Consider the following 24,596-nt stretch of genomic DNA (forward strand, 5'->3'; position numbering starts at 1 on the left):
TCTAAGCCTCCCTTGTGAGCACCTTGGCCTCCAGAGAGGAAGCCGCCTGGAGGCCCTTGGTGTCTTCCTACTCGACCCAAACTCTAGGAGCGACAACCTCTGGGGCAGCGTGCCACGGCCTGGCTACCGTAACCCCTCCACCACCCCTGACCCGGGCCCCTTCCCCGCCCTGTGAGACTGCTGGGGCCAGGTGCCCAGGAAGGGCCAGCGGGGCAGAGGTTCCTCCACCTGGGCCACTGCTCCAGAGGGGCTGAGAAGGAGCAGAAGCTCTGCCCGCAGACCTGGGCCGGCCCTCCTTCCATGGCCGCGTCCACAGGCAGGACCCTCGGGAAGGTTCCCCACTGGCTGCGAGGTCTGCCAGCTGAGAGCAAACTGCCCTAGATGGAATAGGGCCGGCCAGCACTTAGGGAGCATTTGTCTGTTCATGCTGACAGCCCTCACAACAATCCCCTAAGGCCGGTTCTTTCGTCACCCCCATTTTACAGATGACAAAACCGAGACACAAAAGGCAGAAGAACTTGGCCATGTTGGCAGAGCCACTCGGGTGGAAGCCCAGGATCTGGGCCCCAGTGCTCTGACCGCAGGGCCTGCAGTTGAACTTCACCTTGCCAGGGCCTCTCAGCTTGGTGCCCTTCTACCCAGCTTTTCTTTCTAAAAAGTGATTTTTGTTGTGTTACGGGCTTTATGTTTTTTTTTTTTTCTGAAAACAAGCATAAGGTATTTGAGGTTCTAATTATTGTGGGTGCTTTAAAAATATCAGATGTCCTTATTTTTACTTTCCTGGGTGTTCCCCACCCCCCTCCCAGCTGTTGGTTCACCAAAAACAAGTGCTCTCGTTTTTGCCAGTTTTAATGCTGTGCGTCCCCACTACCATCTGGAATGAAGTGGGCACTCATTAGTGCCCAAGTGCCCTGCGTGTGCATACACACACACACACACACACGTGTGTGTGTGTGTGTGTGCCGCTGGTTCCCTCCCACATCACACCTGCATGTAGCTCTGGGGTTAACGGGCTACGGTTTGCTGAACAGAACTCACGGAAAAGGCGCGTGTCTGGTGCGGCTCCACCCAGGCTCCGTCCCCTAGAGGCTGGAGTTGCTAGAATAAGTGGCAAGAAATAGTGGCTAAGGTTGTGGGTAGGGGACTAAAAGAAATCAGAATAAGATAATAGTACAGTTAACATTTAGGAAAAATCCTCACCCGCGGGTATGTTTGTTGGTTTGAGAGAGTGAGAGAAAGAGAAATATCGATGCGAGAGAAGCACGGATCAGTTGCCTCCCTTACGTGCCCTGACTGGGGAGCAGGCCCGTAACACAGGCGTGTGCCCCAACCGGCATCAAACCAGCACTTCCGGTGCGTGGGATGGCACTCCAACCAACTGAGCCACACCGGCCAGGGCTATGGTTAACATTCTTTAAACACTTACTAATTGCCAGACTTTGCACTAAACATTTTACAGGAATGACATCAAATTTAAGTGACTCTGTACCCCTGTGGTATTAGTAGTCTCATCACCATTTGACAGAAAGCTCAAGGTTATGTAGGGCGTGGGGCTGGGATTCTGACACACTGAACCAGCACTCGAACTGCAAACGGAAAAGAGGTGCTGGTTTCTGCTCATTTTCTTCTTTGATATGGAAATATCAACATCGTTTTGCTAATTATAAAAGTAACACATGTCCCTGTCTGGTGTCGCTCAGTCCGTTGGAGCATTGTCCTGTAACCAGATGATTGCAGGTTCATTTCCCGGTCAGACACATACCTGGGTTACAGGTTCGATCCCCAGTCCAAGCACATACAGGAGGCAATCAGTTGATGCTTCTCTCTCACGTAGATGTTTCTCTTTCTCCCTCTGTCTCTCTAGAAGCAATGGAAAAAATGTCCTTGGGGAAGGATTAAAAAAAAAAGTAATACATGCTTACTATAAAGAATTCAAACAATACAAAAATGTGTAAAGTAAAAATATTGAAGTTCTTTCCCATAATGCCCCTCTCCATGGACTTTAATATACTTCTGCATTTGAAGATACCTGGTATCACATTATCATATTCTTTGGGAACACCTTTGCATGTGTCAGTCCACACTTGATGGTTATTTCCTTAGTTCTCACAGGGGAATTGGTGGGTCAGAAGGTATAAACATTTATATTTTGGTTGCTTGTTCAAATGGACAAATTACGTTAAGCCATAGCATATGATGAAAGGTATGAATGCAGTGGAAGTAGACCCTTGTATTGCTGGTGACAGTTTAATTAGTACAATCTGAAAGAAAGCAATTTGTTAACAGATATCAAGAGACTCAAAAATGTTCACACTTTTTACCTTTAAGCTATTGCATGTATGGGAGCCTGTCTGACCCGAGGAAATAAACAGACGAAAGTAATGTTTAGCATTATGATTAGCAGGGTTTGGGCATAATGGAAGTGTCCTTCAGTAAGGGGATGGTGACATAAGTCATGAAAAAAAGTATAACCACCTCCGTGCTGGAATAATATATTGTCATTAAAAATAATGGTTGTGCCCTGGCTGGCGTAGCTCAGTGGATTGAGCACGGGCTGCGAACCAGAGCATCGCAGGTTCGATTCCCAGCCAGGGCACATACCTGGGTTGCAGGCCACGGCCTCCAGCAACTACACATTGATGTTTCTCTCTCTCTCTTTCTCCCTCCCTTCCCTCTCTAAAAATAAATAAATAAAAATATTTTTTTTAAATTAAAAATAATGGTTGTGAAGACTCTAGTACGTGATGGAAATGCTTAGGAGGTCAAATCGAGTGGAAAGGTAATATGCAAAACTATATGCACATATAATGACAGTTACATAATAAGAAACCAAAGTCACAGTAGTAAAGTTGTATCAATGGTTGTGCTAGTGTTGAGATTAATGTGGTTTTACTTTCTCATTCTTTCTGTAATGTGGTTTATTGTCTTAGTAAAAGTTACACTTGTTCAAAGACTGTAAAATAGATTGAAATTATCAAAGGACTCTGCTTCCTTTCCTTTCTCTGGATTTGAGTTTTCGCCTCTAAAAATCAAGCAGTTAGACCAGGAGCACATGACTTCTAAGGCCTCCCCGTTCCGATACGGTATCTTCTCTGAGACGAGCCAGAGGGTCTTCCTGTCACAGCTGCGAAGCCAAACTTCAGTGTTCACATGAACGTGCGCAGGTTGGACTAGAACCTGCTTTGTGACCATTAGCTCAGGCTGTGTGCACTCACATGCACCAGGGCCTCTGTGTTAATTTGAAGAAGAAAACACAATGTTGTTCGAATCTGCATAGACACACCCTAGGCTGCCTTCCCGCTGGGGATCAGTGGGTCCCAGACTTGAGAGTCGTGGCACTGGTTGTCTGGGCAGTGACTTCCTGGCTCCTGCCGGTGTTGAGGGACTGACCTGGGTGCCCACGGTGTGCGCAGCTCCCCCGGCTCTCCCGTGGCTTGCTGGCCACTCCTCTGGAGTGCAGGGCAGGGATCGAATCTGTGCTTCCTCTGCCAGGTGGGGAGCTCCTTGAAGGCAAGGACTGGCTTTTTGTCCCTGCTGCCTGCACAGTGAATGAGTGAGTGAGTGAAGGAAACCCATTACCTGGGAGGCCCCGTAGGATTTCATCAAACCTGCCCGATAAGTGAGGCTAGCTAGCCATCAGGGGAAGCATGTTGTGATTCACTGATCTGGAGGGGGTGTGTGTGTGTGTGTGTGTGTGTGGAGGGGCAAGGCTGGAACAACGCCGCTCTTCGTCAGAGCCCTGAAAAGGGCTGAGTGGGCTCTGACTCAGCTCCATGACTCACCCTGTGCGTTGCTGTCTCCAGGCCCTGGGCACATCTTCTGAACCGTGGCAGCTTAGCCTCCAGTGGAGGAGGGATGACTCACCCTACTGAGCTGGAAGGAAGGGCCAAAGCTATTCTATCTCGCACGCCCCCGTCCCCGCCCCTGCCTCCCCAGGGGTTCCCATGCAGTCCCGGACTTCGTGCGTAGGTTATGGCCGCTCCATTAAAGGCCCCAGCCAGGCAGTGCCCACCCACTCACACCTCCCTGCTCAGACTGCCGTGATGTCCTTGGTTCCTTCACTTGGCCGTTCCTTGTGCTTCCTGGGGGCAGCTGAGGTCAGTTTATAAGGAGGGTTCTAAAGCTCTCCTGGACCTCCTGTCGTTCTGTTCTTCACCTCTCACAAAACTTTCCAATTTGCAAAATAGTGCTATGTCCCCTTGTTCATCTGATTCTCTCTGAGACTTCAGGAAGCCTGGCAGGGCAGTGGATGTCACCACTCTGCAGGGGAGGACAGGGGAGGACAATGAAGTGAAGGGACGAATAAGGGGTCACTGAAAGGCAGCGAGGGCTGGGGGGGACGGAGCTGTGGGGGAGCAGCAAGGTGCTGGGCTGCATAGCGGGCTGATGAAAGGGGTGGTGCTGGCTGGTTTGCAATTGGATAAGACATGGGACCGCGTGGGGACAGAAGACAGACAAGGTGTTTTGACTTCATCCCAAGACCCGTGGGAAACCCCTGAGGGGCTTTGAGCAGGGCCCTGGGGGTGGCGTGGCACGGAGCTGGAGCGGGGCAAGTAGAGAGTGGACGGTCGGCCTGTGTGCAGTGGCCCCTGGGCTGGCCCCCCCCCCAACCCTGAGCAAGGTGGGCATTCATTCCACAGCGGGGGTGGGGGCAGAGCTCTCTGTAGATGGCATCTGGAGCTGTATAGGGGGTGAGATGCTCCGGGATGAGGGAGGGACACTGGGACACCAACGCGTAAGAGTGGAGCCAAAGCGGGTGTGGGGCGATGGGGGGCAGGCATGTCCATATAAGAGCTCCCGCCCCCCTGACCTCCTCCCGATGGACAAGGCTCTGCGGAGGAGACAGGTTGCTCTTGCCTCCCCGAGGCTGGGGGAGGAAATGGCCTGAGGGCACCCCTGGTTCTCCCTGTGTTGTGGCCCCTCTCCTCTTCCATCCAGTGCTGGGCTGCGTGGGTCACCACCCAGGAACCAAGGGTGCAGCCTTGGCAGCCGCCAGCAAGTGGTCTCTTAGGCGAGTCCCGTGGGCTGGGCTCCCTGAGCCCTTTCGGCCCTGGGAAGGTGTGGGTAGGGTTTCCAGACAGAGTGTGGGGTATTCAGTTAATTTTGAATTTCAGATAAACAGAAAATAGTTTCTAGTGTAAGTATATCCCAGACATTCCATGGGACATACTTGTATTTAAAAAGTGTTTGATAATTATCTGAAAATTCAAGTCTAACTGGGTGTCTGTCCTATATTTTTATTTGCTAAATTTGGCAACCCATAGGGGGTGCCTCACTGCCCCTGCGTACCAGGGCCTTGGGGATTTTCCTTTGTCCAAGGTCATGGTAAGACCAGCCTCTACACCCTTCAGCCTGCCCTGGCACTTGCACCTACCGTGGGTCTCAGGGTCACATGGGGAGGCAAGCCTTGTCTCTGCTGGCCTTCCAGCTTCTGGCTCAGGCCCAGTATGGTGGCCTTCCACACGCCACTGGCTCCCCACCCTCGTAGACAGCCTGCTGTCTCTAATCATGGGGCTTCATAATCGAGGAGACCAGGGATCTCCTGCTGTGGCCAGCATGTCACATTCAGGCCTGGTGGGCGGCCCGGGAGCCTGTAGCCCTCAGCCCGCTGACAGCTTGCACTGAGGGGCCTGGGCTAAGGACTAGAGGAAACAGGAAGTGTAAGCTCTACTGTGAGACTGGGGAATGAAGGTGTGTGTGTGTGTGTGTGTGTGCGTGCGCATGTGTCCGTCTGTCTGTGTTCAGAGACCTACTGTTAGAAAAGAGTAGTACCATCCCTGGCCTGGGTTTTACCGAGTTCAAGGTGCTTTCTCCTGTCTGGCCTTATTTGACCCTCACCATATCATTGTCAGGTGGGCAGGGAGGGTGTTTTCAGCTGCCCCCCCTTTTATGGGAGAATGAACTAGGGCTGAGAGAGGTTCAGTCTTTGCCCAGAGTCACATGTCCTGACACCAGCATAGAGGAAAGTGATAAACAACAGGGCAACTCCCAGGAGCCTGAGGGATGATGCTCTGGTTGAAGTTCCTCTATCTGCACAGTAGGAGGCAGACCTGTGGCCTTGTTTTGAGAACCAGGTGGACAAGTCCACAGCCCTGACCCGGCCATAGGCAAAAAGACAGGCTGACAACTCTCACTGGCCAAGCTTGGAGAGCTTCCTCAGAACGCATTGTATAGAGATTAGCGGTACCTCTTCCCGGACATGGAGTGAACAGTGGAGACCATGGGTAGACAGCCTGCTGCCCTTCCTGGGGCAGCGAGACAGAGTGCTGGGCGTCGTGAGGGGGGATCTGGGCCAGCCGCAGCAGAGGCTGTGGAATGCCGAACCAGACTTTGAATGGGGAAGACGGCGGTGCGTGTGGCCAAAACCGCGTATGTGCCGGCTTGTATATATTTAGTCCACAAATAATCGGGTCGGCCAAAAAGTCTGTTTAGTTTTTTCTGTAAACTAGAAGACACATTTTTCATTTTCACCAATAACTTCATTGATTTGGATATTTTGAGTATGTCGGCTATCTCCCTCATGACGTAACACTGATTGTTCTCAATTAAATGTCTCGATTTGATTGCTATCAGCATCAACTGGTCTACCCAACTGTGGAGCATCGTCCAGAGAGAAATCTCCAGCACGAAACTTGGCAAACCACCTGTGACACGTTTGATCAGTCACAGCACCTTCTCCACACACTGCACAAACCTTTTTTTGTGTTTCAGTTGCGTTTTTATCTTTCTTGAAATAACAAAGCATCATATGCCAAAATGTTGCATATTTTCTTCCATCTTCCGTTTGAAAATAGCTACACAAAAATTCGGCAAGTTTTAAAAAGTGCATGCTGATATGACATTTGCTGCAATACAATCTAACAAAATTATTTTGAATGAAGTTAAAGACAACTAAGCGCTACTAGGGCCATCTTAGGGAAGAAAAAAACAAACAAACCTTTTGGCTAACCCAATATTTTCTGACCGTCCACTACATGCCAGACGCCATCCCAGATACGGGGTACCACAGGACAGAGCAAAGGTGCACACTCAGATAGATGCCTCCCAGGTTGCCCTCTCTCTTGTGAGTTGACTATTTCGACCCCAGCAAATATAATGTAAAAGTCAGCCCCTTTACCAGATTCCAGAAAAAAGTCCTTTCCCACCAAACATAGAGTGGAGGCTGGGCCGGGGGGTGGGTGGAGGGCATGAATCTTGCTGAAGACTTACTGGCCGTGATCAGAGGCCATGTTGCTCCTTTCATGGCCTCTCTCTCTCTCTGCATTCTCACTGGACCAGACCCTTCTGCCCCGGGTCCCTTTGTCCCTGCAGCATCCTGGGGGCGCACCTCCCTCCGCCCCCCACCCCTGAGCTCCCAGCCTGGCCGGCTCTTCTCCAGCAGTTTTCTCACAGACATTCAGTCTTGGGAAGAAAGGCTCTTGTCGCCTTCCCCTCCCACTGCTTGGCCTTGAAGGAGGGTCTCTTCCTGCAGTGCCCCTCCTTTCTGACGTAAGGATGTAGCCCGCATCCCGTTTGTACTTCTAACTAGTCCTGGGTGGCGTGAGCCTGTGTCTGGAAAGAGTTGTCCTCCGAACTCTCCAGCGCCACGCAGGGCGTGTCGGCCAGTGGCAGCCTTGCTGGCAGTGTCGGATCAGCCGGGGAAGACCGGGCTCTGGGGTTTACAGACTAAGGCAGCCACCGCCCTGTGGGGGCAGAGGTCGGGCTGCCCCTCTTGCATTCTGGACTGGATGTAATTCAGCACCTTGTTCTCACTCTTCTGTCGATGAAATGAAACAAACACACGCTCCCATCAAAAGGCCGCTGACAGCCTGTGTTTATGCATTTATGTTTTGTCTGTCTCTGAGAAGCTGCAACTGCTATGTAGATTTTTTTTAAACAAAGTGAGTTTCCACCCAGTGGTAGAGTGTATGATAATTAAAAACAAAAAGGGAGAGCCGCTTCTTCTGTATCTTTCTGTTCGTGCTCTCTTTCTCTTCTTTTCTCCCTTTTTTCTTCTTCCTTTAAAGCAGATGTTGACCTGTCTGTCGGGGTTGACCGTGGCCGTCTTGGACATGGCCAAGGCAGAGACAGTGGGCCCTCAGCGTGTCCGTGTCCTCTCCGTGAGACGCTCACCGGGGAGGCAGGCCACTGCGCCTTCCATCCTCCCTTCCCAAGGCCTGTTTCACGGCTCCACCCTGCCCTCCCGAAAAGGACTCCGTGTGTGATCTGGAGCTCTGAACGTGGTGCTGAGGTCGAGAGATGTGTGAATGAGGAGAACAAGGGAAAAGAAAAAGATAAGAAAGGAAAGAAAGGGATAGTAACAATGAGAGAGATGACAGAACCAGTGTAAACTTTGTGAACTCAGCCCTGGCTGGTGCAGCTCCGTGGATTGAGTGCTGACCTGTGAACCAAAGATTGCTGGTTCAATTCCCAGTCAGGGCACAGGCCTGGGTTGTGGGCCAGGTCCCCACTGGTGGGTGTGTGAGAGGCAACCACACATAGATGCTTCTCTCCTTTTCTTTCTCCCTCCCTTCCCCTCTGTCTAAAAATAAATAAATAAAATCTTTTAAAAAACCCACAAAACTTGGTGAACTCAGGGACAAGGCTAACAGAAACAATGGTCATCAACATTTTAATTTGGAGTTCAATCTTTTGGCTGAGAGTAATAGAAATGCATCTCTAATGAGCTTGCGCCCTAAAGGGGAAGGTGCTGGCTCACACAAGCCGACTGTGGAGACAGCAAGAGGAGCGGCTGGGAGGGACTCACTCTTGGGGTCTGGTCCGTCCACAGCTCTCAGGCTGTGCCAGACAGGAGACAGCTCTTCCCACTGTCCCCAGTTAGAAGGCCCCGGCAAACAGCAATACTCCATGTTTTAGTTATAGATTTTTTAAAAATATTAAACTTTGATACTCTCAACTGTTGGTGGAGGAATGGGAAAATGGGGGCCCTGATGCTCTAATACATTCCTGGGGGGAGTGTACATCGTCCCAGCCACTTTGGAGGGAAATTTGGCCCTTCCTATTATGATTTTAAATGTGGATATTATTGCTTTGATGATGTTACTTCTCAAGTTCCAGACCAGTAACTTTCATGCATGCGTGTAAGGAAGTACAGGCAAGGATGTTATTTAAAGTGTTATTTGGCCTTGATCGATATGGCTCAACTGGTTGGGCATTGTCCCACAAAGCAAAAGGTCACCAGTTTGATTCCCAGTCAGGTCACATACCTGAGTTGCAGGACGGGTCCCCTGTTGGGGGCGTGGGAAAGGCAACTGATCGATGTTTCTCTCCTCTTTCTCCTTTCCTTCCCCCTCTCTAAAAATAAATCAATAAATTCTTTTTTTAAAAAGTGTTATTTGTGGCATAAAATTAGAAATAACCTAAGTGTTCATCTTTAAACCCTGGTATATTCATATTCTAAAAATATGGAAAGGACTAAAAAGAATGAAATATGCATGGACATAAACCCTAAGATATGCTAGTAATGAAAAAAGTAATTTTCAGAATGATACATACAATATGGTATCACTCAAGCTTAAAAAAAAATGAAACCTTGAAATAATAACAGACCTGTTTGTGTATGTTTATAACATGCGCTTCTAAATGTGTCCAAATGGATAGAAAAAGGTCTGGTGAACAGCGCAGATTAGTGGTGGAGTTTGAAGGGGACTGTCAGTTTTGAATTTTTGTACGATAACATGTTACCAGACTGAAGTTCATTTGCCTGAGCGCATCAAAGCCCAGTCAAATATAAACAAGAGTTTGCAGCCCAGAAAGTGAGGGTTTACTAGCTGAGGAAATGGCAACAAGCCCGGAGTCACAGGTGAGCGGTGCTCAAGACTTGGCTCCCTGACGGCTCCCAGGGGATGCGTCACGTAGGAGAAAAATCATGAATGGTGGTGACAGGTAGAGTTTGGGTCGTGGGCTCTGTTGATTGGCTGGGGCCAGGGCAGGGAGCAGATGATCAGTGCATGGGGTTCTGATGTCAGCCAGGGCACCGTTCTGTCTGGTTTCGTGACGGTGTGGCCGTGAGGTTGGCTCTGCCCTCACGGGCCTGGGGCTGAAACACAGCCGAACTCAAGGTGTTGTCGGCAGTTTGGCCAGAACCCTGCTTCCGTGGCAGCAGCCGACTGATTGCTCCCAGGACAGTGTGATGCTGACCAGGCTCTGGGGTGCTGAGAGCTTACTGGTTAAGGAAGGAAGTGGACAGACAGAAAGGAGAAAGGTCGTGTTAATGAGATGGAGTTTCTGTGTGGTTACAAACATATTCGTGTACAATTTATGTGTTCAGAATTAAAATTTTAAAGGAAAAGCCAATGGAAGCATTCTGATCGCCTCGGCTTGGGTCGCGTGTCTATTCCTAGCCCAATCCATGTACAAGGGCCCTTCGGACGCAGTGACCGGCCCCACCTGTCGCACGTGATGGCACCTCCTTCCGTCATTACTGCTAGAGCCGGAAGGAGAAGTTCCCCCAGAGAACGGGGCTGCTGTTCTGGGCGGACGGGACGATAAATCTCCTCTATAATGGAAGCACCTGGACCAGCAAATGTGGTTGTACGTATGTCATTCAGGCTGAAAAGGCCAACACATTTCTATTATATGGGATAAGGGTTTGTTCTGCTCGCTGTCAGGGCCCCAGACCCAGGGAAACAGGTGCTCGGTGTGATAGGTACTGACTGAGTGGAGACACCTCTACTGCAGCCTACAATTACCCAGTAGCGATCTACAAAGGCACAGCTGACAATGACAACTCCTCCCAACGCTCTCAGTGGGGCGGAAGGGAGAAAGTCAAATTGCCAGCTCTGGACACCTCCCAAGCCCAGGGAGCACCCTGACACACACCTGGGACAGTTTGACAAGGACCTGGATGAGGTGTGGGGTTGGGCAGAGGGCGTGTCTTCAGGCCAGTCTCTCACGCCCCTCACACCTCTCATGACTAAGCAGTGCTTCCTTCGCGGGCTCCCGAGAGCGCACCAATGCCCCCTCGACTGGTCTCTGGTCTCGTCGCCCTGCACATCAGCTGTGGGGCCACGTGGAAGAACGATGGCAACAGGGCCCAGGTCACCTAGGGTTGGTGACCCTTGGGGGAGTCACCTAACTGATCCGAATCCTTTCCTGCCCTGCAAAGTGAAGAGGATCTCATAAAAACCCTGTCCCCTGCTCAGTGGTGAACACGTTCGTCTGCTGTCCTTCATGCTGTAACTGGAGGCACCCGCTGAAACCGAGAGAGGGCTCGTGTTCTCTGAGGGAGCCCACCGCGGAGAACGGAGAGCAGAGTCCGGAGGACTGAGTGTCCGGGCAACCCAGCAGGGAAGGAAGGGTGCGTGAAGGGCACAGCGACAGAAGAAAGGCTGGTCCGAGGTCGGGACAGCCCAGATGCAAAGCGCTGCCGGCAGGGGCCCCGGCAGTGACAGCACTCCTGCGGTTGGAAGGGGGCCCGTGGGGCTCCGGAAAGAGATGGTTCCAGAAAACAGGGAAGGCTGCAAGCCGGCCTACAGAGAGGAAAGAGGGAAAGGGCTTTCACTTCTCCCTTGAGGAGTGAGAGAAGGCGTTTCCCTTGCCCTGCTGTTTCCCAGCCCTGTGGGGTGAGCCCTGAGAAGATGGGCTGGCCGGGACTCCTTCCCCTCTGCCCCATCCTTCTCCAGGACTCTGGCCTCTGCCTGGGGGAGCAGCTGTCCTGCCACAGGTCTCCAAGCATATGGGACACTCAGTCCTGAGCCCCAGGCCCGACCCCAGCACTTCCCATCCCCTCTTGCAGGGGACTGGCTCCTGCCTGGCTCTGCGCCCACCCCGCCCCCGTCCTCCCAGTGGGCTGAGGTCCTGTCTGGGAAGCCCTGACCTGCTGGAACTTTTCCCCTTGTGCCTGGCCTCCCCAGGGCCTGAGAGCGCGATGGGCTTCCTTCAGCCAGGTCCAGAGAGGGCCTGGACCCTGGGCTGTCCTCCCTGGGGCCTGGCCTGCTGTGCAGAGCCTCCCTGCACCCCAGCCCTGTCCTCCTCTGCTGCCGAGTTCCCAGACGTCCTTCGCCTGAGCACATTTCCTGAGTGGAGGAACGGGGTGTGTGTGGGGGGGAAATAGGATGGTCTTAAGACAGCATTAAGGTATTGTATTTTATAAATACATGCATACATAGTAACATACAAATATATATAATATACATGTTCCCGTATCTTTTATATTTTGGGGTAGACTATAGATAAACACTCTACATCTCCCTCTTTTATTTTTCTTTTTTTTTAAAGATTTTATTTATTTAATTTTTTTTAGAGAGGGAAGGGAGGGAGAGAGAGAGAGAGAGAGAGAGAGAGGGAGAGAAACATCAATGTGCGGTTGCTGGGGGTCATGGCCTGCAACCCAGGCATGTGTCCTGGCTGGGAATCGAACCTGGGACACTTTGGTTCCCAGCCCGTGCTCAATCCACTGAGCTACGCCAGCCAGGGCCTTATTTTTCTAAACTTACCACCAAACCATAAGCACTTCTCCAGATAAAAAAATACTTGTGAAGGCATTTCAGTTAAGGCCAGGGGAGACCGGTATATGTTTGGAGGCAAAGGAGAAGGTGTGAGCGGACAGAAGGTGCTCGAGGAGGCTACACGGGGGAGTAGTTCAGCCGGGAGTCCAAGTAGGGCCAGGCCTGGAAGGGAGGGCGCTGGCGGGGCGGGGGCTGGCGGGGGGCTGCGGGAGGAGGCACCACATGTTCCTCCAGTGACCGCGCCCCTGACCCGCCAGGCAGTGAGACACATTCTTCAGGTTCAATGGAAGAAACTTGAGAATTTTCAGTGTTGTAACCAAACCAGTGTAGTTGCTGAACATGGGCTGAGTTTGGCTTGGCTGAGTCTTCGGATAGGAACAAGGGGTGCTAGAGGTGTACTTGCCCTGGGGAGACCAGATGTCCAAGCCAGACAGCCCTCGAACTGAGCAGATTCCAGGATGCATTTCCAGACCCTTTGCTTCCCTCCCCACCACCCTGTCCCCTCCCCAGCCCGTCATCACTGGCCACCTGACTCCCGCAGCTGCGGTGTGGTACCCATGAACGCCTCTGCTGTGGACATTACCCAGTATTTGATGAGTGTCATTCATTCATTCAACAAGTATTTGTGGAGCATTTACTGTGTACCAGGTAGTATGTTACACTGTTGTTATAAGATACATCCTTATTTTCCAGAAGCTTCCATCTACCCAGCAGCCAGCTCAAGAGACCACAGATATCACCAAAACTTTTGTCTGGGATAGATCCCTCTGTGAACTGATGGCAGCTTCACACACATCCCCAGATAAATACATGCTTGCACGGAAATTTGCATACCATCGAGAGTGGCACCAATCCCCTGAAGCCTGATTATGATTTAAGGGTCTATGTTCCCCCAGTTGCAAACACTATCTAATTTAACCTCATTTTATAGATCAGAAAACTTGGGACTAGAGAGAGAAAGGACTCGTCCAAGGTCACACAGTGGGTTAGAGGCTGAACCAGCCCTAGAAGCCAGGACGCCTGGCTTCCCAGGCACTGCTCCACCAGCCTCCTCTCCCCTCCTTGGTGGTTGGGAGAGCCCGCGGGGGGAGGGGTCCTAGGCCAGTCCGCTGCTCAGGTGCCAACTCTGGAGTGTTCCAGCCTACAGGCCTCTCCTCTCTACCGCCCCTCAGGCCTGAGGGATGTGGGTCAGTGGCTAGGAGCTCCCTGAATAGTTGTTCTGACCCTGGCCAGTTGGTTCCCCCCCAGACTTCCAGGGAAATGTTCTGAAAGGAACAGGATGTGTTTTCCTACACAATCAGCTGGGTCATGAGATGATTTGCATACCGGGGGGACACAAATGTCATTCCCTGCCCATTTTCTCCCTAGAGAAAAGTGTTCCCGTCACAGCTTTCTCCTCAAGACAGGGGGCGGCTGTGTGGGTCCTGGCCCAGACCCAAGAGACCACTTCCTGATTGGGGGGTGGGGACCAGACATGGCCAAGGGCTCCCCAAAGTCAGAAGGCTCCTTTCTTGACCTCTCCCTACTCTCAGGGCTGGGCTGGAAGGGAGCTCCCGGCTCCAGCGTTGGATCCTTTGATCCTCAGAGCCCTGGGCATCCACCTTGGTCTTGACTGCACTTTCTGGAGGTTAAATTACTGAATCAGCTGCTCGCGGAGAGGCTTGAGGTGATGTTCGGTGGAGAACAATAACAAATACTTGGTTGTTCCTACGCCAGACATCGCTTTAAGCAATTTACTGTAAATTCATGTAATCTTCACAACCACTGAGTGAGCTTGGTTTCTTTTCCCATTATCAGCGTGAGACATCAAGGTTCAGACAGGTCAAATAACTTGCCTACGGTCACACAGCTGGCGAGCAAACCGCCAGGATCTGAGCTTGCCATTCTGCCCCTGGGTCCAGACTCTAACTACCTACCGTGTTTCAAGGGGAGAGTTAGACGGTTGGGAACCTACTCTGACCTTGAAGGCTGTGCTGAAGAAGGCAGTGTCTAGAGACACTGGCATGGCATTCGGGACCCCGGGGGATCCGGCCCCAGCCACACCGCTGTCCCTCCCCGCCCCCAGGAACCTGCCTGGCTGCTCTGCAGGCCCTGTTTCCTCGTCCCAGAGAACACTCCCCTGTTTCCCCGCCGCAGCTGCCTCGTCATCCACGGAGAGCCCCTGAACGCCTCTCCAGGGCCTGTAGGCGGAGTAGCGGGACCCTCCCTGAAATGAACGTGGGTTCCTTCTGTAATTCAAAAGAAAAACAAATTATTAAGAAATTGTTTGTGAATGAACAATAATAGCTAGTATTCATTGGCCGCTGTTACCCACATAAAACATGAAGAGCTTATGTGCACCGTCTCTGACCCTCACAGTGGGTCTCTCCGGTGAGTACTTTCGGCCTCGTTACCATTTTAGAGATGACGTAACAGGTCCAGAGAGGTCCGGTACCTCATTCCAGGTGACACCGTTGGTAAATAGTGGAGTTGAACTTGGAGTCCAGTTTGTCGGACTCCAGAGCCTGGGCTGCAACCAGTCCCTACCCGTGGAAGATGGGTAGATGGGCAAGTGTCTCTCTTTTTTAAAAATCAACTTTCTATTTTGAAATCATTTCAGACTCAGATGTAAGAATTGTACAGTGAACTTCGGAATGTCTTTCTCCCAGATAATGTTTTGCCACATTTGCTTTATCACTCACTTTCTCTCTCTCTCTCTCGACATATATACATATTATTTTTATAACAGCTTTATTGAGAATTCACACCCCACACAATTCACACATTTCAGGTGTACAATTCAATGGCTTTTAGTACATTCACAGACACGTGCGACGACCACCACGGTGGGTTTAGAACACTTCATCTCAGAGCAGGAACCCCGCACCCTCTAGCTGTCTCCGCCCCACCCCCACTCACTCCAGCTCTGGCTAGTGCATCTGCTCCCTGTCTGTGTCCATTTACCTGTCCTGGGTGTCACACAGAAAAGGAATCACATCAAATGCCATTTTTGATACGCTTCTTTCACTTAGCCCGTTTTTGAGGTGCCCCCACGTGTAGCATGGGTCAGCATTTCACACCTTTTTACAGCCGAGTGACGTTCCCGTGTGTAGACATGCACTGCGTTCCGCCTACCTGTTCGTCAGCTGGCGGGCACTGAGTTGCTGCTACATTTTGGCTACTATGAATGGTGCTGCCATGGGCATTGGTGTACCGGCTTTGGTGTGGGCACGGTGTCACTTCTCCGGGACACACAGCTAGGAGTGGACTTGCTGCTGGGTCATACGAACTGTCTACTTACATGTTTGAGAATAAGAGTGTATTATTATCATTACTGTCACTTCAAGTCCTTGGAGAGTACATTGCAGACACCCCCCTTTAGCCCTACCTATGTCAGAGGAAACAAACCAATGACATCCCTTTTCATAACCTCACTTTAATGATCAAAGTTAGGAAATTGAACATCATGCGATATCACTACCTATGGCGTAGTCCGCAGTGAACTTCCGCCAGTTGCGTCCGTCGCAGCGAGCTCCTCCCTCCCGCACGCGGTCTGAGCTGCGGTGCACGGCCACACACGGTGGGGAGTTGTTCCGCCTCTCAGTCTCCCCGATTCCGGAACAGTCCCTTAGCCCCCCTCTCTCTTTCCGTTGTTCTGCGAAGCCTCCCGCGTGCAGGTCTGCCTGATCTTTGGACGGATGAGGCCCCATCCACTGAGGTCCGGCTGCAGCTGCGGACTAGAGCAGACGTGGCACTCCCCGCGTCCCTTCCTAGCCAGGGACGGGCCGAGGGGAATTCTCTGCATCTGGAGAGACCACAGTAGACCTGGGCCCCCGGGGGAGAGGGGGGGCGCTGTGGAAATCCCCCACCTGGAGGACGTACTGGGACGTGCCACCAGGAAGAGAGAAGCTCTGCGAGGGCTCCTTCCGCCCTTTCCCAGGAACAGCTGAGAGCCGAGGGGCGGGCCTCTGGGCCGAGGGCTTCCCCGTGGCGGCTTCACTGAGGGCTCCCGAGGCCTTGGCCAGCCTGAGCGCTGCCTGGGAAAGGCTGCAGTGAGAGACACCGCGATCGCGAGGTCCGGGAAAGGGCGGGTGGGGGAGACCCGCAGGCCCAGTGCTAGGAAGGAGCTGCCCCTTTCTGGGAAGGATCCTGATGCAAGATTCCACCCACTTGCCTCCTCCCCTGAGCCCTGCACTCCTGCTTTGGGCAGCCCCAGCCTGATTCTCTGGAAAGCGCTGGGGGAGGAGATTTCGGCCTGATTCTGATCAGAGGCATGAGATGCCGGTTGGGAACTGGAAGGCGTCTTGCTTCACCTGGCCCTGGGCCAGTTTGCTGGCCAGGACTCCCAGCCAAACGTCCCGCCAGCCCTCGCAAGAGGCCTTCTGGTGCTCCTTCAACATTACCGAGAAGAGCAGAGGGTTAGATCCTGCTCCACACTGCCAAGCAAAGTTCTGCCAGAGGCATCAGTGGCTCATTCGTTCATTCATTCACTCATTCGTTCATTCATTCCATTTTTGTGGCGGAAGATCCCTGTTCCTCATCTTTCCCTCTCCCTCTTGGGGAGGAGGCTTGGTGGGGCTTCCTGGTGGCAGTCCTGTCCCCAGCCTGCTTCTGGCCTCGGAGCACCATGAGACCTGTCCTCCCTCGGCCCCAGGGCCTAGCGTTCAGGCCACCCCAGGGCCGAGCCAACCCCAGTCCAGTGTACAGTGTGGGTGACAGGCACCTCCGGTGAGAGGCAGAGGCTTAGGGAGCCAGCCAGGGAGGAGAAGAGCAGCAAGAGGAGGAAGGGAACTACTCTGGTGCGTAGTGTGCCGACACACCTGCAGGGACACAGTCGTCAAGTTCATGTGCGGGCAGCCTGCAGACATGCCTGTTCTGTCCGCCCAAGCTTTTGAAAATTGGAAAAGTTTACACAGGAATCCAGGTTTGTGATTTTTCTTGACAGATAAGAAGATCTGGCAACCTTGCCAGGAAACCTTATTGTGGAAACTCTCTCTTTGTGAGTTCCATTACCTGCCTGTTATTCAGGCCTCACCGCCACCCTGTGAGACCATTTTATGCATGGAGAAAGCAAGGGAAGAGGTCCCTAGCCTCGCCCAAGGTCATAGCCAAGGAGAGGCAGAGCTGAGAGCCTCCCCCATGTTATCTGCCTCCAGGTCCATGGTCTCTGGGCTCCTCTCAGCTTTTCTTGCTTAAAGAGCCGGAGCTCCCAGGAGCGGGAGTGGACTGCAGATGCGGACAGAAAATGAAAACCCTCTGGCCATCCAGGTGCGGGGCCTTGCAGGCCGCAGCAGAGTCCTGAGCAGGGCCACGCAGGCCGGGGTGGAGGCCCTGCAGAGGCCACACTTCGCCAAAGCTCAGAGCAGGGCGTGGCCGGGCGCGGGTCCCACAGCAACCCTGGGTGGGCGAGCAGCCCCAGGCACCTCGGCCCGGGGTGCTGACCTCTGGCCAGTCTAGCTGGTGTCGCCTTCCTGGCTTCTCTCCCTCTGCTGGGAGCAGTCTCCCTCTGGCAGCGTTCGCTCGTTTGGCCTTTCTGCACATGGCAGGCGCTGAAGGCACGACAGACAGTGCCAGAACTGTCACCGTCTGTAAATCACAGCGCAGTCCGTCGGGCCAGCTTCCTCGAGTAAAGTGCTCCTCCCGGTCAGTTGTCCAGGCCCCTCCCCGAAAGGCTCGCTGACCCTTTTCCTGGATGGGCTCGTCCAGGACTCCCATAGTTTCTAGGAATGAATGGAGGGGCAGCCTCTTAGGGTCACAGGGCGTCGGAAGATGCAGGGTAACTGCTCTGTAGGAACGGCTCAGCTGTGTGTGGTTCCCACATCTTATAAAACCCTTTCATATCCGTGTGCATTATTTGGTTTTCACGACTTCATGAGCCAGACAGAGCAGCAATTGGCAAATACCGATCATCTAAGAAAGGGCAAAGAATTTCGAGACTCGTTCTCAAACCTGCTTACCTTGAGCGAGTTCACTTCAGCTTTTTTAGCTTTTTATTTCTTCACTGATTTTAAAAAGAAATCTCTCCCAGGCAGGGCTACTCCAGCTAGTGCTGCTCACCTTGAACACCCCAGGACGAGTCCCTACGAAACAGTGCGGTGGGCGGAACTCTTCATATGCACGTCGTGGGGATTAAATGACATAGTTTAATGCACTAGCACAAGGCCTGGGCCACAGTCAGTGATCAACGAGGGCTCGTGGAGCGAACGAACTGCTCCCTCAGCCTTGGTGGGTTCCTGGGCTCGGAGGGGAGCTCACAGGAAGAAGGAAGTAGTCCCGGCTCCCTGTGGCTGGTGCTGCATTTCCTGCCCCTTTTTCTGTCTCTTGCCAAGTCACCCTTTGTCCTAGGCCTCTGGGCTCCCAGCTGGCTGGAGGCACAGACTTCTCTGTGGGGCCTGGAAAACGGGGCCTGGGCTGGGTAATGACCAGCCTTCCGCTCACTCGCAGTTTCCGCTGGGGGACTGGAAGCCACAGCATCCAGATGGCTAATTGCCTTGTGCCTGTTTCTGCAAATCACAGTGATTCACTGTCCCTGCTGAAAACACGCTCTCTTTTCAGAGATTTAATGGTTTCCAAAATTAATTTAGCCTCATCTGTTATCCCCCTGCCCTTCTGCCCCGTCCCTCCCCAACACCTTCCTCCCGCCCGGGGTGGAGCTGTCTGCTCCAGAGAGCCCCCTTTCCCTCTGCAGGGCACAGTGGCCAGGGGTCAGGGCACAGATCTCTCCCCAGGGCCATGAGGGTACCTGCTGAGTGTGGAGTGTGAAGTAGAGAAACCTGGGAGGGAAGATCTAGTGTCCATGGGACATCTGTCTCACTGTCCTGCATGCCTTCAGCCACCCAGGGCAGGTCTGACTGGCACCCTAGAGGGAGAACTCCAGGGAGCTCCCGTTAGCACTGCTTTGCTTACAAAACTCCCAAAGATCACCTGCGTCTTGCCTTTGAGTGGCACGGCCAGTGCTGTCGGTGTTAGAGAGCCACGATGGGTCAGTGCGACCTCGAGGCCAGAGCCAGAAGCTGGGAGAAGTTACCTCCACGTGACTCTGCCTTGTTTCTTGACCATCTTCGGGCATCTGTGCTTCCCCAGTAACATAAAGGTGACATCATCCCTGCCTCTGCCCACGATTCATTCATTCAATAAACATTTATTGGGCCTCTCTATATGTCAGGCACATGCTAAGGACTGGGGCTACGGTTCCAAAAGAAAAAGAGGGAAAACAAGCACCACCACCCTGGCCCTGCAGGAGCTGACAGTCCCGAGCGGAGAAGGAAGGGGTGGGGGGCGGCAGCTGGGCCCGCTGCTCATTCTCATTGGTGGGCTCTCAGTCCAGTTCTACACGGCGGCTCTAACCAAACTCTTTGCCCAAAGCTGTGTCTTAACTGGCCCTATGGCACACAGCATTTCTCTTTTATTTTCCACTGAGTGTCCATCCCTGCAAGTCCCCAGACTCTGGATTCCTTTGTACCTTTCATCCCTTCTTTGGAACCAGCCAGTTCTTTTCTGAACTCTTCTTCTCTGTCTTGTAGAACAGCGTCACGTGCACACAGCAACAGCCAAGGCTCTCGACCAAACATTCTGTTTCGCAACCTCTTAAACCTACAAGCTTATGAGTTACCCAAGCCTTCCGAATGTTCACAAATGACAGTTTTTCAAATGCTATACCACCACAACACGGGGGTCACCATTTTTCCAGCCTCCATTAGACCTTTCCTCACCATCCCCTGACCAAGGCCAAGGCCAATGTCGTATATGGTCGCTGTTTTCTCTTTTTTGTGTTGGTGTGGCAGCTCCTTCATTCTGTGCAGCAACTTCTGTTCCCCGTGGTTTTCCATTAGAACACGGATGCTGCTACTTCTCTTTCAGTCTCCGTCGTGGTAGATGAGAAGCTTATTATCAGGCTGATGGTTGTTTCTAAGGTTCTTTCTCTTGGCTCTAAGTATTTCTTCTTTAAAAAAAAACTGTATTTATTTTTAGAGAGAGGGGGAAGGGGGGAGAAAGAGGGAGAGAAATATCAATGTGTGGCTGCCTCTCACACGCCCCCTACTGGGGACCTGGCCCTCAACCCAGGCCTGTGCCCCCATCGGGAATCCAACCGGCAGCCTCTCAGTCCACAGGCCGGCGCTCAAGCCACTGAGCCGCACCAGCCGGGGCTGAGCGTGCTCTTCTTTACTGCTGTTCTCTCGCCTCACTGCCATGCTGCTGTTTCCTTATTCCTGAAAAATTCTCAACTGTTGTCTTTTAGAAAAATGCCTATTTACTACCCTTTCCAATTTCCTCAGAATTCTTTGAGGTTCATACGCATATAATCTTGTCTTTTTCCCGTTACCATTTAGTCCCCTTGTACCCCTCCTCCCAGCAGCCATCTCACTGTTGTCCACGTCCATGAGTCCTTTTTCCTTTGTGCTCAACCCCTCCACCCCAACCTGCCCCCCCACCGGCTGTCATCCTGCTTTCCATCCATGAGTCTGTCCCCACTGTCCTTGTTGGTTCGGTTTGTTCATTAGATTCCACATATGAGGGAAATCATATGGTATTTGTCGTTCTCTGACTGGCTTCTTTCACTTAGCATAGTGCTCTCCAGGTCCATCCAGGCTCCCCAGAATTCTTCCAAGAATGTTAGCATCTCTTTTTGATCACATCTGATTTCTCTAGCTGAGACCTTGGACACTGCCTCACTTCTGTTTCCCAGATTGCTGATTCTCTTTACCTCTGTGTATTCATGTCCTACAGTCGCCTGTTCCCGTTTGGTATATAATATTGCCTTATTTGAACAAACCCATTTTTAAAAAAAAATTTTTTTAAGATTTTATTTTATTTATTTTTTTAGAGAGGGAAGGAAGGGAGAAAGAGAGAGAGAGAAACATCAATGTGTGGTTGCTAGGGGCCATGGTCCGCAACCCAGGCATGTGCCCTGACTGGGAATCAAACCTGCAATGCTTTGGTTTGCAGCCCGCGCTCAATCCACTGAGCTACACCAGCCAGGGCAACAAGCCTGTTTTAAAGTCCCTTTTATACTGCTCTTCATCCAGTTCTTGGCTGTGTGTCCTTCAGCTTTTGAAGTTGTGGATTGTTTTTCATGGTGCTCCGCTTCCTTATATGTTCCACCATTCTTGTGTTTTAGTTCAGATTCTCTAGAAATTATTTTCTATGGGAGTTTTCTTCCGAATATGTTCTGGATTGAGGAGGCCCCCTTACAGACTCTTTAGTGATTATCTTTGCCCAGATACTCTGGAAACACTGATTCTGGGAACTACGTCTCACAACATGGTTTAGGACTATAGTTTCACATTATTTGGAAAGTACACATGTAGATCCTGCAACACCAACTGCACATTTCATTCTTTTGCATTCAACCCTCATTTACCCCGAGCTGTGAGAGGAGATGCTGCGGCCCCAGTTCATGGGTTGGGTGCTCCTGGCTCCTGCCTGTGTGCAGACAGATCAGCTTCCCAGGAGAAGAGTGCTTGGGAGGTAAATACTTGGAATATTTGCAAATATTGAAAGTGTCTTCTCTTGCATTTATTTGATCGTTTGCATGGGAGAAGGATTTTGGGGTAACATCATCTTCCCTCAGAATTTTGGAGCCACGGTTTCTGGGGTCCAGCGTTGCTTTGAGATGTCAGCTGTAGTTCGGATTCCCAGGACTCCTTTATTAGCTCATTTTTTTTTCTTTCTGAAAGTTTTGGGATGTCCTCTTTTCCCTCGTTGTTATGAAACTCATGATACTTCAGTGAGTGTCTTCCGCCCTTCATCTTGCTAGGCACTTCATGGTCCTCCCAGCCCGGAGTCCCAGGACTCCTGCTTCTGGGACAGTGGGCTTCAGGCTTTGGGAAGTGACAAGGATGAGGTGGGTACGAAGAAGCTTCCTGAGCTGTAGCTCGAGGCTTCCAACGTCACTTACCAGGGGAAGGGCCAAAGATTCAAGGGGCCAGAGACCAACCCCTGTCTCCACTGCTTCTTGAGAAAAACGGATTTCTATTTTTACCGAAGTATATAGAAAAAATCAAATGGAAACTTTTATATTAAAAAACCTGTTATATAAAAGCAGCGGCTCTCGGCCCCTCCCTCCCTGTTTGTAGTTTCCTTCCGGAGATAGTTACTTTCAACTCTTTTAGCTGTTGTGATAAGTTCTGCTTTTAAAAATTGCTTATGCTCATACTGATATTTCTTTTTCTTGTTTTAAAAGAACAATAAAAAACCTTTATCACATGAGCTAAGACAGAAGGGAGGAGGATTTATTTGCCTTCCTGGCCTTGCTTCCCTCAGCTCAAGCCCCAGCTCCTTGCCCTGCAGTCCTTGGCCATCTGCGTGGCCAGGCCGCCTGGCCTCTTGGGCCGTGCATGCAGGGAGCTCGCCCTGCCGGAACTGCACCTCTAGGAGACGTCTGATCCTGGCGTTCTGTTTCCTTTCATACATTTCTTCTGAGTTCCTTTTGATCACTTTTTGGTTTAAAATCTCTTCCTCTTCAGGACTCAGGTTGGCCGTCTTCCTGCGGCCCAGCGGCAGTGCCCAGTGGGATTTGTGCGGTGCGGTGCGCTGCCAGCGAGCGCAAGGGGGCGCTTCCCTGGTCTCGGCACAGACTAGCTCATCGCACATGCACTTACATGACGGTGGTGGTCCTCGTTTTGTGTGTGCAGAGCCCTGGGCCTCAGGAGAAGTTGCCCATGTCCAGCCTCAAGGCCCAGCACTTCTCGTTGTCTCCTCGCACGCGGACTGGTTGTGTGTGGTAGGGCCGACAGGCTGTCCCCGTTAATATATTTGCTTCTGTGGCAGGGCTCCCCCTTGTGCCAGTTGTCCTGAGAGATGCCCCTGCTTCGGCTCCATCTGGAAAGAGCTATACTGGTATTTCTTTTTCTTTTGTATTTACTAATTTTTAGAGAGAGGGGGAGGGAGAGAGAGAGAGGGAGACAAACATCAGTGTGTGGTTGCCTCTCACATGTCCCTCACCGGGGGACCTGGCCTGCAACCCAAGCATGTGCTCTGACTGGGAATCGAACATGTGACCCTTTGGTTCTCAGGCCAGTGCTCAATCCACGGAGCCACACCAACCAGGGCTATACTGGTATTTCTTGATACCGCATGGGGATAGCTCTCTTGGTACCCTTGTGACCTTGCACATACTCAAACAGGCCAGGAAGGCAAAAGGTTGAACCGCAACTAATCAGATTCTTGGTGGGAGGCCTTGTGATCCCCCAGAACAGGGTGGGGGGCCTGTGAGGAGCTGCTAGGCAGCTGTCTTCCGCTCAGCTCCCAGTGCTTCCTGGAAGGCAGGTATGAGACAGTGTCTCCTTGCCTTAGGCTTCTCATGAGATGGGCTTCCCGCCCTGCCCTCCGCCCTGGGGCTTGAGGTAATCAGTTCCTGTTCTCTCTTGACTTTAAAATGGAAATTTATTCTTGATGTTCACTAGGTTCACTACAATATTGTTATATTATCTCATTTCTAGAACATTCACAAGTATTCTTTACAAATTCTTTATATATATATTTTTTCAGTTTTCTTCCAAATATCCAGCTATAGGACTTTTTTTTTTAAATTTTATTTATTTATTTTTAGAGAGAAGGAAGGGAGGGAGAAAGAGAGGGAGAGAAACATCAATGTATGGTTGCCTCTCACATGCTCCCACTGGGGACCTGGCCCACAACCTGGGCATGTGCCCTGACTGTGAATCGAACCGGTGATCCCTTGGTTCACAGCCCACACTCAATCCAGTGAGGTACACCAGCCAGGGCCAGCTATAGGACTTTTACCACTTCTTTCTACCCAGTCTCAGTTTCCTGCTTAGTGATGCAATTGCATAATTACATTCCCTCTTCTTTTTCCTGCAGTTAACAGTTACCATAGTTTTTATTTTGCTTAGTTTCTTTTTAATAACTATTGCTAATATTTTCAGAATGTTCTCTTTGTACCTGTTCAACATCCAGCAATGTCTTTTCCAACTACCCAAATGTATCAAAAATCACTGTCTTCTCTTTTCCTCCCTCCCTCCCTTCTCTACTGCCTGTCATCTTGCTCCCGGTTCTGAATGGTTACTCTCTACACCCGGGGCCCAGGCATCAATTTAGGGCTTCCCTCCATCCCTCCTCTCCTTTGGATTGCTTTTCCGTTTTCTAGAGTCTCTTTGTTGCTCCTCCTTGGCTTTAGTCTTTCTTTCATTTCACTGAATTACATCC

General features: G+C 51.5%; 1 long non-coding RNA gene across 1 annotated transcript; it reads right to left on the bottom strand.

Annotated features, from left to right (window-relative positions):
- Positions 1-6,765: 6,765 nt before the first annotated feature.
- Positions 6,766-22,908, bottom strand: LOC118501043. The gene is made up of 3 exons (XR_004903609.1): positions 22,866-22,908; positions 14,493-14,494; positions 6,766-6,777 (listed from the first exon to the last, which is right to left on the bottom strand). It is a non-coding gene; the product is annotated as an uncharacterized LOC118501043 (long non-coding RNA).
- Between the last annotated feature and the right edge of the window lie 1,688 nt (positions 22,909-24,596).

Source organism: Phyllostomus discolor, chromosome 6, assembly GCF_004126475.2.
Source record: "Phyllostomus discolor isolate MPI-MPIP mPhyDis1 chromosome 6, mPhyDis1.pri.v3, whole genome shotgun sequence".
NCBI classification, from domain to species: Eukaryota; Metazoa; Chordata; class Mammalia; order Chiroptera; family Phyllostomidae; genus Phyllostomus; species Phyllostomus discolor.